Below are 14,541 nucleotides of genomic sequence, written 5' to 3' on the forward strand. Positions count from 1 at the left end.
TTCTGAAATAAAGGACAGTCCTTTATAGTAAAGGACATATGGTCACTGTACTCATGTTACTTTCTCTCAGTGTTGGTCTCTGTCCTCCTCCTTGCTTGGTGCTGTGATGTCATGGGTGAGTCCATGGTCTAGATGTGTTTGATGGGAGTTCACTCTAAAAGCATCCCTGCAAGATCTGTATACAGGGTTAAGAGTGAAAAACAGGTTCGGGGCATTTCCCACAGTGTACTTTGGGAGATCTGCCTGGTGCGTCTTCCACCCTTGGAACTCCTGGCTTGAGCAAGGCTAAGTCTCCAAGGGCTTCTGCCTGGGCTGTTCTTGGAGGAAGATTCCCGGCTGTATAATTAGGCTTTTGGCATTAGGGATTGTTATCAGCAAACTACACAGGAGTGGTGTCTTCAGAAGCAGAACCGTGCCTTGTAAAGCTTTCAGGCTGGAACAGGTTCTCTTGGGAAGAGGCACTTTGTAAGAAGGGAAGAAAAGAAATGGAATGCTAGGTGATCAGAAATTCATGCCATACACACTTTCATGTGAACTAACCTAACTTGCCCTTTTTGAGCCAATCTGCAAATAAAGTGCAGCTGAATTTTCATATCCCTATTCTTCAATAATGTTGCCTTGTTTTTATCCAGACTAGGGGCTAAGAAGTGCCCTAAGGGTCAAAGGGACCTTGGTTCCAGCCATGGAAATTCACATTGGTATTTGGGGCCAGGCACTCACTCTTATTTCATTTTATGGTTATGATTATTTTGTAGCTTAGTTCACATGAGTTCATAAGCTGGCCAGAATTCTGCCCTTCAGCTTTCCAGTGTGTCCTGCGGCCCTGATATTTACAAATTTTTACCAGGTCAGAGCCTTCTTATTCTTGCCATCTGTTTGGGGAACATAAAGATGCCCTTCAAAGCTGAATAGGACTTTCTTAGCAACAGCAGAGAAGTAGTTTTGCATTGTCTTTTCCATGGAATTTTGTTTGTCTCTCATTCCAACACTAACCAGGTTTTTCACAGCTGAGTGTAGCCAGTGTCTATGATCTACTGGTAGAATTCTCCTCCAAGACAAATGTTACATTTTTGACAAAACTGATATCATCATGTAGTTTGTTAGACATTGTACATAGGTAGCTTGCATTTCCTTCTGGAGTGCTTTTTGTCTGTCTGTCTGTCTGTCTGTCTGTCTGTCCGTCCGTCCGTCCGTCCGTCCATCCATCCATCCATCCATCCATCCATCCATCCATCCATCCATCCATCTATCTATCTATCTATCTATCTATCTATCTATCTATCTATCTATCTATCTATCTATCTATCTATCTATCTATTCCCAGTCTTGAAATTCTTCTGCTTTCCTATTCATTTACTGACCATCTCAGCAGCTAACTCTGCTTAGCTTTCCATGATTACCCAATATCCATAGAAGGCAATAGAGCTATAAAAAATCTTCTACATCCTGATACCTTATTATTGTTGTTGTTGTGAGAATTGGGTATATCAGGAAAAAGGTAAAAGGAAATAGGCTTTTGAAGATTTGTGTCTTATAAAACAAGAAGAGATATGGTGAGAATGGATGAGTGCTGAATAAATATAGTTTGGGTACAAAAATGACAAACTGATAGGAAAAAAGTACAATGAAGTGGCTGAACAAGACAGAGAGACGAATGAGGATGCAATTAAAGACAGATATATGAAGGAAGACTGAAGGTGGTGATTGTGGCATATGGGTTTTAGTGGCCTGGCCTGGCTGTTCTTCTCTTGGCGTGAGTCAGCAAATGGACCAAGAAAAGAGCATCCGGATGACATTTCTACTCCCAAGGAGTCCTGTGCAGGCGATCATAAAAATAAAGGCTGACAAAATAATTGATTCTAATTTATAATAATAAGTTCTCTCTTGTCTGTTCCCATGTGAGTCATTTGTATTAAAATAATCAGAATACTTTGCTGTAAAATTAACATTTGCCAGGCTGAAATTCATCAAGAAACTTGCATAATCCAACCAAACTCTCTTCTTTTGGATTTGAAGCTCCTGTTAGAAGAAAAGAAAGAAGAGTGGATTTAGTCATTCCTGCCTGCTACGTAACACTGAGAGTGTTGTAGGTTCATAAGCGAGTTCCCTGTGGAAAGGTTGAGGGATGTGGCCTGAGGAATTAGCTAGTTATTTTATTCTATCCCTTGTTTCCCACCAGGCAGGTAGCAGGTAGCTACCTCTGCTTTCACTATCAGCAAATATATATGTATATGTATATACTGTAAGTGCGTGCGCACACACACACTGTATGCATAAATATATGTATTTTACTGTTTTTAGCTTTGTTGTTTGCTGCCCAGAGTCGCCTGTGGTGAGATGGACAGCTATATAAATTGATTTAATAAATAAACAAATAAAAATTTCAGGAGGTGCTTCATTAAAATAAATCATCCCTTTGAAACTCCACACATCCTTTCTATTCAGCACTTGGATCTAACTGGTGCAACCCAAGCATGGAAGGGTAATTCTGTACCCCTTGCCAAAATCCAAACATTAAGCCACAAACTGAATTGCTCTTCATAGAAAATAGGGTTATCTAATGGCATAAGGAGTTAAAAGATGCTGCTTACCTTTCTCCTCTTTCAGGATCAGCCTGGCACATGAATCCACAGTGTTTGATGTACATGTGCTTCCAAACTCAGCTCTCCTTGACTACCCCTGTGGAGGTCCCTATCTCTCCCTTCCTTTGCAGGAAAGGGACTGAAATTTCTGGTCAATGGTCACCCCAGGTGTGGGTTATATCAGAACTGAAGGATCCCTGAGGAGGGGCTAGTTTGACCCTAAGGGCTCCCTTTCCCTATTACAGCCCTATTTTTGAATGGCACCTATTATTTGTACTGCAGAAAAGCCCAATGTGGGAATTAAGAATCAGGAAGAAACATTACAGCACAAAATATTTTCTGTGTTCCAGGTTCCTCCCAGGTGAACGTAGGATAAAGGCAGAGTCAGTTTGGTGGATACGAAAGGTAGGCTTGGTCATCAAAGGAGAGATCAGGTTGACACTACTGGATAACAGATAAGTCATTTTGTACAGACATCAGAAAGAGTCTTGGAAACTCCTTTGCTCATTCATGAACACTTAACGTTACAAAACTGGGGAAAGATTGAGTCTGATGCAATCATTTCTCCTAATTCAGTTTGTCCTTTTGGCCTCACTCATTCCAGAATCCTCAAAGCAATGATGCAAGAAGAAAATACTGCTTGAAAGTAGAGGGAATGAATCCAAGTGCTTCCTGGTAGTTAACTGTGCTGCCAGGAAGCACCATGCCATAACTTTTTAACCAATTGAAAAAAAAAAAAAAAGCAGAAGCAGATAAACAGAAGCATCAAGCATTCAATATATGCAGTTGATGCCTTTTGGTTATTTGAAGAAAAAAAAAGTTCATTATAAACACAGAAGGGGAAAAGGAAAAGCCTACATTAATGTTAAATATTAAGAAGACAAAGGGAATGGCAACCTGCATGCTGTATGAACTTCCAGTTGATCATGAAGAAATGAAGGTGGTAAATATTTTTGTTTTCTTGAACTCAAAGAAAAGATGAATAGTGGGCTGGAGAAGTAAATGGAAGTTAATTCTAGGGAAGAAGGCAATGACCTTATCCTTATGGAGAATAAGAACATTTCTATTACACTAATGAACAGAATAGTTAAAGCAATGGTCTTTCCAGTGGTAATGTATGGCTATGACACTAGGCGCTGAGAAAGATTGAGAGAAAGAAGATGCCTTTGAACGATGAATCTGTAGGTGGTCTCTGAGAATAATGGCCTGCAAGAAGAACTAATCAATCAGTTCTGGACTAGTAAGACATACTGTTCTCTTAAGCTGATGATTAGCAAGCAGAAACTCACATACTTTGAATAGACGATGCAAGCAGTTGATAGTCTAGAAAAAAAATACTATGCAACTGATTAGGTGGAGAGACAGAATAAAACAATATCAGGAATCTACTGGGAAGAACTACACATTCTTAATGGAGAGAGGTCAAGGTGGTGAATTTTTGCCCATCAGATGGCAACATCAGAAGGTGATACTTATAACTAATTAACTAATTAGTTAGATAACCACAGTTTTCTCAGATCTCCACGCAATTAGCATCTTCCTTTCTGAGGAAGTTCTTTTGGAGCCTAGGGATTTTTTAATTAGAAAAGCAGGATAATATGGTCATTAATTCATTGACATCTGCCCAACTGCAGTAGCAATGTGGAATCCTTGGGGTTCTCTGTGCTTGGTTCTTTTCTTGCAAATGTTTCATTACCCAGCTAGGTAACATCTTCAGTGGTGGAATGGGATGGGGTTTGCTCTCTGTTTATATACTCTTGCATGCCCTGCCAGTGTTGGTGGGGGTGTGGGTTTTGTTTTGTTCTTCTGGTAGTTCCTTAATTAGGGTATTGTTTGCTGCTTGCTTGTGTGCCCTGTGGTAACCTCTGCTTATCTTGGTGATAACTGCTGGTGAGGAGCTGTTCTGGTCCTTTGTCTCTTTTGAATAGTGTGCAGATGCTGTTTATCTCTATGTGTCTGTTAACTGCTGCCTTGTCTGAATACCATGCTTCCAAGAATTCCTTTGCCTTTTTGGATTTTGCTTGTGTATCCTCAAGAATACACAAACAGCAATTCCTGGGTTCTTTTCTCCTTCCATCAAAATGTAGATTATCTGTAAATGATTCTATTACCCCTAAAAGCAAATTTTGAATTATTTCTATGACATGCATTTTTGAGGAAGAGACTGCCACAGGGCAGGCTGAGAAATGGAACTTTCAATTGGGTCACAACAGGAACAGGAAAGAAATAGGAAATGCTGAGGACAGGCTTCAGCGTAGGGGACATATTCAATGTTTGTACCATTCATTAGTGAGCAAACTAAAGTCTCCAAGCCCTGTGGAGGTCATCTTCTTTGTAAAGCAAAACTTTTTTCTAATTTGGACTGAGGTCTAGATAAAATATGCACTGTGATGTCCGTATCAACATGGGCTTTATTCTTTACAAAAAGAAAGAAAAGAATAGGGAAATAGAATTTTATGACTACTGGAAGCCCTGTGATCCAATTTGGTCAGCAGTGGCCAGATGTACCCCATAGGTCATTGATATTTACAAACAGCTGTACAACCTCCCAGCCAGCTGCCAGTTAAACCTTCTACCTTGTTTTAATATAGGTATAAACTATATTCTATCTTTTAAAATATATGTGTATTAATATTTAATAAATATTAATTTTATTTATTTATTTATTTATTAATGTCAGATGTCTGTAACTGGAAAGCTACCAAGTTGCTAAAAGAAACACTCACCCACACAAAAGACTCATTAACAATTGCATTAATGAGCTATGTGCTAATAATTTGTTCATCAGATAGGACCAAGTCTACCTGAGTACAGGTGAAATCACACTACTTTCCTAAGGTTGCTAGGCAACCCTACCTCCTGGACTGAGCTCATCTCAACTTTAAAGAAAGCATCCAAAATTCATTATGAAATAAAGCTTCATTAGGTCACACAAGCAGGTGCACTGTGCTATTAAAGGCAAACCCAGAGAAACCTAACCCAGTGAAGGCCATATATATGCTGTAATATAAAACATATCAAGAATAAATTGGCCTAACTCAACTTCCGCATTATACAAATGTCTTCCATGGGGCTTTTATCCCACAATACCCCATTATTCTAAATCAGGGAACTGACGTCCAATTTCACAAGATCATGAAGTTAATGTGAGTTGTTTTACAGTTTTTAAAAATTATTATTTAGAGTTAATATGTTTCAATCAGAATATATCTCAAGTGCATTAGATTGATCTGATGTACTAAAAATGTGTTCCAGCTCCCAGAATTCCCAGCCAGCCTTGAATTTGCTGAGTTAGAAGACAACATAATGAGGGGAAATGGAAAACCAAATTCCATCCTAAGTCTTGTTCTCTCCATTGAAAACCTTCTCAATTAATCACCTTCAAGCTCTCTTCAGCTTTATCCCTTTTTTCCTTCCTACTAGGACATAAATGAAAGGGTTTACAGTGCTATTTAAGGAGACACATAGGAGAACATGCTCATTGAGGTAACTGTTATCAAAGCCAGGAACAGAATAGGAGACATAATGAATAAGATTCATTGGTAAGCCAAGCAGAAGAAAAGAGAGAAGGCTATATAACAACTGTTATAAACTTCCCTTTCTGAACTTTGGTTGATATTAAGCAGAGTTTAATTGTCAGGGTTACTGTGGAAAGAGACATCAATGGGGTGAGAATGAGGGCATTCATAAGAACCTGGTAAAACCATAGGTCATCATATCTAACATGTTGAGTGAGAATGATATCAGTAATAAAGATTAGGAAGGTGAGGATCCATATGAGAGTCCATACAATGGAGGACAAGTAAGTTGGAAGATGGCATCAGTACCAAAATGGGAAGATGGTTGATACACAGCTGTCAATGCTGATGGCTGTCAGAAGGCTTAAGCTAGCACTGTACCAACACACAAACAAGCTTTCTACTAAAATCCTTAGAAAATAAACAGTGTTGAAATAATTTCATTTATGTAGAAGGTAGTAGACACTAATAGCAGCTAAAGCTGAGCTCACACCAAAGTCAGCAAGGGAGAGGTTGATGAGGTAAGTGGTAACATGATTATTCTTGATGCAGAAGACAAGAAGGCAGAAGGTACCTCCATTCCCCACAAATCCAGAAAGGCATATCAATATTGTTAAAATGTTCATTAAAAACACTCCTAAAGGATATGTGTGGCTGTCCTTCAGAAGAATGGTTGTATTTTGAAGGAACACAATTCCATTGAGTGATATGTTGTATTTCTTTCCATCATCAAGCAGAAACAGCAATGTGCGAGACTGGGCATGATGCTCAATTATTTGGGGGGACATCTTTTGGTGCAAATGGAACAAAGGACATTTCAGTTGTTTGCTTGGAGTAAAAAAATACAGATGCAGAAAGATTCACCTAGTTGCTCAGTACTGATTGTAGAATGAATCAGTTCCATTAAGAGATGAGCTACAGAGTCTACAGGTGGTCCTCACTTAACAACCATTTGTTTAGTGATCATTCAAAGTTACAATGGTGACTTATGACTGGTGTCCAAAGTTATAACTGTTCCAACACCCTGGTGGTCATGTGATCACGATCTAGGAGCTTGGCAATCAGCTCACACTTATGATGGTTGCAGTGTCCTGGGGTTATGAGATTGTCATTTGCGACCTTCCCAGGCAGCTTCTGGCAAGCAAATCAATGGAGAACTGCATGATTCACTTAACAACTGTGTGATTTGGTTAATGACCATGGTGATTTGCTTAAGGACCACAACAAAAAGGTTGTAAAATCAGGTCTGATTAGCTTAACAACCACTCCGCTTAACAACCAATTTTCTAGTCCCTATTGTGGTTGTTAAGCGAGGACTATCTGTATTTCTGGTCAATGCCCCTTTACTCTATGCTCATCCTCAAATCTATTCACCAATTTCCACATTAGTCAAAGTAAAACTCCTAAGTAATAATTATTTGTATTAATCGTATTGAAGTTAAAATAACCTTTAAGTATTCGTTAGATTAAAGCTGAATGATGACAGTTGCATGACAAGCAAAGTCAGAATCAGTTTTTGTGTACTCCAGAAGCCATTCCTTTCTTCTTGAAATGTATGGAAAGACTTCACTGGATTGCTTTAGAAATATGACGTTGGGCCCAACAATGGTAGATTAGACTATCATTCCAGTTTGTTTTTCAAGTCCCTCAGGCAACTCCAAGTAAGACTAATAGGCTCCAAACAATGAGAAGGATTGGCCAAAGCAATCACACTTCATAATTTGTCATAAAATGCAAGACTCTGCAGAGCCCAAAATCCCCTTCTCCCCTTTTGGCTCAACCTGATGTTGCTGATGATTTTTAATGACTTGAAAAATGTCAGTGACATCTCCTTATGAGATCCTGTAAGTGGTGAGTTTGGAAGAGGAAGCAGCTGTGAAGCAAAGAAGCTTCACAAGCATACAACTTGGCAAACAACCCTCTCTGAACATTATGAACCTGTAAAATACCATAAAAGTACACTAAAATAACTGAATGGAAAACTGAAATATAACTAAAGGAATGTCTAATGTTTGTTAAATGGTGTTTTCAGTGTAGTATACACAGTGAAAAAATCTTGTTCAAAATAAGTTTAAAAAATGCATGAGCAAAAGGAAAAGTACATTTACAAAGTTCTTTAAAACTGCACAGTTGATAGGGTTGTTCCTTCCAAACAGCAGGTAACTTACGCCTATTCTAGCTTTTATCTGCTGTTTCTTAATTTAACATACTGCTCACCTAAGTTTACTGTGGTTTTGTTCTCTTCATCCTGAGAAACATCTCCTTTTTTGGGGGGGGTATTTGAAAGTAGATTGACCTGTTCCCATCTGTTGGCCACTGCGTCTCCAGATTTGCTGGCATAGTTTGGTTAGAACCTTGACTGATTCTTCTTCTGTTGTTTGCCATATTTCAGTGGGTATTCTATCAATTCTTGTAGCCTTCCAACTCGGTGATGATCTAACTTCATCTTCTTATACTAAAGGTTCTTGTAAGTAGGGAATATCTTCTAAGGTGTTTTGAGATGTTGACATCTCTACTGTACAGTATTTCAGTATACTTCTTCCATCTTTGTTTGATCTCCTTTGAATTGGTTACTATCTGTACATTGGTGTCCTTTAGCATACCAATTCAAGGTTGGAGCCTTATTCTGAGTTCAGAGATCTTTTGAAAGACTTTCCTTGTTTTTCCATGCCTGTTTCTATCTGTAGCTTTCTCTTATCTTTTACTGTATGTCCCACTATAAGGGTAGCAGTGTCATACATTAACAGTGCTGTCATTGTGTTATGTAGTACAGATAGACCTCAGGTTACAACCACTCGTTCAACAACCATTCAAAGTTACAACAACATTGAACAAGGGGGATTTACGAGCAGTCCTCGGAGTTCCAGCCATTGCAGCATCCCTGCAGTCATTTGGTTGAGATCCAAGCGCTCGGTTTTGCTTTGTGACTTATGTTGATAGAGCCATGGTCCTATTTATAATTCTGAAATGTTGACAAACAGGTATACCGAGTTGCCAAATAATATTACTAGGTGTTAAAGGCATTAGAGTATAAAGTAACACAATGTGAAGGCTTTACTAACTTTCCTTTAGGTAATACTTCTATAAAACTGAATGTTAACACACAGAGATCGTCTGTTTTTAATGTATTTATAGAAAATATATATACAATTAGACTTTTATATAATGAATGTATCTTTTAATTATATGAAACCATAAGATTTTTTTAGTAGTGCACTCTGTGCAAATAAGATTTTAATAATGTACTTCTCATAAAACAAGCAAGATTCTCTTTAAGAGAAATATTTCATTACCTCTATTAATAACTAGGAGCATTGTGGAATCCCAAGAGTTAGTTATTGATTTTCTTTTCTTCTTCAATATTTAAGATTTCTCATAAATTCCTTTTGTTCAGAGAAACCCACACTTCTGTAAAATTGCTATATAATTCTTCTGTACTTTTCCTCTAGATACAAAAAAGCACTATAAACATTAAGAGATAATAAAGTACTCTTTATAATTAATGCAAATGATGCATTAAACTAGATTCTTTTCTTAGACTATAATTTAAAAGTATTCTGAAGTCCAATTATCTTTGATTTACCTGTAAAAAAAAAATTCAGAGTAACAGCCAGGGTTTTTAAGTGAGTATTTCTCAGTAGACAAATGGATTTGAGTGGGAGAAAGTAGGAGAACTGAGAAGTGAGATGCAAGTGAATTATGCCTATTTGCTGGTGACTTTTTAAAAACTCTTCTAAGAAAAATCTATTCATAAAATAGGAAGCAGTAGGGCATTTACCTAAAGTAATAAGAAAATCATCAGACCCATATTGCTCTGAAGTGGATCTTTCCACCTTGCAGATATTTGGAGCTAAACTTAAGACCTCCAAGTGAATTGTCCATAATAAATGGAATATATATCATCCCATTATAGTGAGATTATCACATCTATCACTGGAATATCCAGGGCCTTGGAAGAAGACTAACCGGAAAGGAAGAAGGACCACATAAGCTCATCCCATCCTATTCCAGTAATCGCCACATGGCATGCCACTTCTTCCCTGGTCAGTTTCTTATTCAATCCCTGAACAAATAAACACTATAATATCTATGAAAGAAGAGAATGGGGTATTCTTGCATATATATGCATGGAAATAAGTGAGAATATTTTTTTAAAGAAACAAGAAGTAAAAGCGCACACACGCACGAACCCATCTATAGAAAACAGAAACTGTTTCACCTTGCTCCCCCCCCCCACCTCCAGCCAATTTCAAAATGCAGTTGTATGTTAATATTAAGAAATTTAAGACTAAGGATTAATTCCGGTATTCCAAATTATAGTTTACATATGGCAATTATTCACATTATGTTTAGCTTCCCTCAATAATAAGTTTCTGATTAATATGGGTAACAAAAAGAAGAAGAAAAAGAAAAACATGAGCAGGTTCGTTGCTTTTTGCTATAAGACACAATAATGGAATGTTGTTGTCGTACCTGATTAAGTAGCTAATTAGCATCAATAAACTCTGGCAGTGGAATAGCAGAGGTTAGTAAAACCGCGATTACTAAGGCAAAAAGCGCAAATGGGAGGGGAGAGGATGAAAACGACAGGTTAATAATATGAAACTCTTCTATTTTAAAAACATTTTGATCATAATTTATATTTGCAGACTGCAAAGCTAATCAGGAGTTTTGTAAGATGAATTTCACAAATGCTCTTCCTCTTTTACCTTGAAAGCTCATATGCTTTAGCAGACACAGTGCTGTGTACAACAAAGCGGGTGTTTTGATGTTGTTGCTTTTCAACAATAAGCACAAAGCATCATGGGCCTTCACACTTCCTCATATCTCACCTTTCCTAACGTTTATTCAGCTTCAATCTTTCCTGCTGCAATTACTTCACTAAATCACTGGTAGAATATGTCACAGAATCATTTTTATTGTAAAAGAAAGACTATGTTCTAACAGACTAATGCTGCTAGTGTTTGTCTTTATTTTATACTTTCTTTTTCTAAACATGAGCGTTAAAGCCTATGACAGTTGGGAACCAGCATACTCAATGACTTCTTCCAAATATGCCTGCCAGTAGAAGCTCTTCTGATTTACTCTTCATCTAAGAGGAAGTTGGTAGGTTGACAGTCGGTTCTTGAGAAGCAGGGACACACTCTCCAAAAAATAGTGGAACAAGGCCAAAATGAAATACGATTTAATTAAATTACAGTTACTCTTAAATATGGTTAAAGCTATTAATCTTTCTATGTTATTAATATTTTACTCTAATAAATCCTATGAATATATTTCAAGCGCTGAATATTTAAATATTAAGTTAAATATGTGTGTAAGATGGGTTTAGGGTTGGAGCCTAATTTTCTCATTTATTTATATGAGAAAATAAATAAAAATAAAAATAAAAAATTATTTATATTTTGTTACTGCCCAGCTCCCAAGACTCCAGGCAATTTACAATGAAATAGTTTTTAAAAATCCAAATATAATAAAAACAATATTGATCAGCAAGCTCCAACAAAACTAAAACAGTGACCCACTTACCATAAAATTGGATAAACTAAATTAAAAATCAGCTACCAAATGCCCATTGAAACAATACCGTCTTAACAGTTTTATGAAAATCGAGTAGCTTGGGTGCCCCGTGTATCTCCAAGGGCAAGGTGTTTTGTGGTGTGGGAACAATCACAGCCAAGGATTGATTGATTGATCTATCTATCAATCTATCTGTGTATATGTCTCCCTGGGAATGAAAGTGTAGGAATGTCCTGTATTCACTTGTATTTTGGCAGAAGGGGACTTTCATGGTCCCCACCATGAAGCATTATCTGTCTCCTAGAAGTAATGATAAAATTACCAGATGGTATAATTATATAATATGTAGCACTCTCAAATATTTCCTCTCCTTCTGACTGGCTATGGCTTTCTGGATGTGGAGGGATTATTCCAATGGGAATATACAAGTACAAAGTTAGGAAAAAGGTATACAATGGACAAACTGTTGATTGATTGATAGATAGATAGATTGATTACATGCCAACAAGTCGTTATCGATTCTTAGCAACCACCTAGGTCAATTTTCTAATCAAATTGCTCAAAACTAGATGCAGTTAAAGTGAAAGAGGGTTGTGCCATTGAAAACACCTCAGTAATTTTATAAAGAATTTTGATCAATTGCATTTAAACCAGATAGTCATATATTAGTGCATCAATCTCTTTCCTTGCAATGCAATTTATGCAGGGTTCAGCCATATTTCTACTCTCTTAACTAGAGTGTGAGAGCATGCAATGATCCTGGAATCTGAAGGGTGCTGTGTAGGTGATATAGTGGTTGTTTCCAGATAATTATTCAATGTTTGTTCAGAAATTAGAGGGAACCTTTTTTTTGTGTGGCAAATTGATAACACATCCCAGAAATGCCAAACATAATGCCAACAAATTACAATTTCTTCTAATAATCTAAATTATCTGTCTGTTGGGTATGAATTGATTTCATTTTCTTTTTGAAAGAAAAAAAATGAAGAAAATCAAAAATCAAAATACGTTTTTTCCTTTCAATGGAATAGTATGTAAGAGGGGAATAGTATGTTATTATACAAATAATGGTGGTTTGAGTGTAATTTAACATTGCAGCAGAGACCACATTGTTACAATTAATTTCATGAGCAGACTTTCTCAAATGTGTATTGATTGCTTCCCCCTCCTTCCCCCCTCAAAAATCCACCCTTATTTGTTTGTTTGTTTGTTTGTTTATTTGATTTTTTTAGCTACCTATCTCAACCAAGTGGGCAGTGAACAATCATAAAAACAATTAAAACAAGTACAATACAGCATAAAATGAATATATATGGCAGTCAAGAAAAGTTATCCCATAATTATCAGTATAGCTGAGAAATGGGGCCTTAACACATTCAGGGCCCCAGGCCCGGGCAAATAACCAGGTCTTTAGGGCCTTACAAAAGGCCAACAGGGTCAGGGTCATCCTAGTCTCTGAAGGGAGTGTGTTCCAGAAGGCAGAGGCTATGGCAGAGAAGACACATCTCCTGGTCCCAGCCAGCCGACATTCTTGGCTGAGGGGACCTGCAACATGCCCAACCTGCTGGACTGAATTGGACAGGTAGAAACTGTTGGGAGATGGTCCCTTAGGTAACCCAGCCCAAGCTATGAAGGGCTTTAAAGGTGACAACCAACACCTTGAATTGCATCCGAAACATACCGGCAACCAATGCAGCTCACACAGTAGTGGTGAGGCACATCACATATCCGACACTGTTTACTACCCGGGCAGTTGCATTCTGTACCAGCTGAAACTTCCCAATGCTCTTCAAGGGCAGCCCCATGTAGAGCGTGTTGCAGTAATCCAATTTAGGAAGCTGCTAAAATATAAACACTGTACTTCCCTATGAAACCTACATTTATTTTGATATTTTAGAAATGTGGATTGTAACTCACTTATATAACTTATTTGGAATATATTATTGTTTTAGCTAATAGAAGGCAGATATTTTCTTTACTAAGGTGAACTGTTTATTGAGATGTACTGCTAGTTAGCATGCTTATGATTACAACTTTATTCCTAATGTGCAGAAGAAAACATTTCAGTGCTACTAGGACTTCCTGTGCAGAATATTGAAGCTGCCTTTCTCTTCTCCAACTTCTTCATGCTACAAATGTTCAAGGAAGAAGATTCCCCAGACACCCATGGTACTTTAGATCATGGCTTCCTTCCATGGGTGTCTGAAGGGGCCATCAGTGATGTCAAAATGATGGGAACAAGCAGGCAATTGAAATCCTACTCCTTTTTATTGTGCATCACAAACATCCCAAGCATGCAAAAAGGACTGGGGCTTTAATCACCTATTCATGCTCATCTTTCAGACATCATGGATGCCCTCCATGGATGCCCTTGCTTCCTTCAGGGCTCACACAGCATATAGGTTTCAGTACAGCCACAGTTTTGCTTACCATCCATAATATCCAAATAAAAGCTTATTTGAGAAGACAGGACAAATCATAATCATTTGTTTTTTTCCTATCTAACCAGGAATCTTGCTGTCCTAAAAGTTTAATGCCACCAAGCAGCTGAAAGAATTTACCACTCCATAGACATCTTAGTGTTATGATTATTTTAACTTCTGGAATATACCAAAAGTTCTCCATTCATTCTTCTCTTATCATGCTTTAGAGAAAGTAATTTCTGGTGTAAGCATGCTTTTAAAAATTTGTCTTTGAATAATGAGGGTAAAGCATTTTAATTCTAACAGTATAGATCCTTCAACTACAGCCTACAGTGACCTAAACTTCTCCAGATTTTGGACCAACCTTCACTATACCTTGACTTAGCAGGTGAAGGCTGGATCAAGGAACCTCTGTTGTTAGAAAGACTAGAAGTTCCCTAGATATATTTCGTCTATATATTTGGTTCTGTAGCACTGAATCTGGCTAATACATCATAA

The 14,541-nt window shown here is 37.6% G+C and overlaps 1 pseudogene; it reads right to left on the minus strand.

Annotated features, from left to right (window-relative positions):
- Positions 1-5,963: 5,963 nt before the first annotated feature.
- On the minus strand, positions 5,964-6,888 carry LOC148214743 (proto-oncogene Mas-like; annotated as a pseudogene).
- Between the last annotated feature and the right edge of the window lie 7,653 nt (positions 6,889-14,541).

The sequence above is a fragment of the Python bivittatus genome, unplaced genomic scaffold (genome assembly GCF_059951505.1).
Source record: "Python bivittatus isolate LINGU-HERP-01145 unplaced genomic scaffold, Pbiv_v1 ctg000590_np1212, whole genome shotgun sequence".
Lineage (NCBI taxonomy): Eukaryota > Metazoa > Chordata > Lepidosauria > Squamata > Pythonidae > Python > Python bivittatus.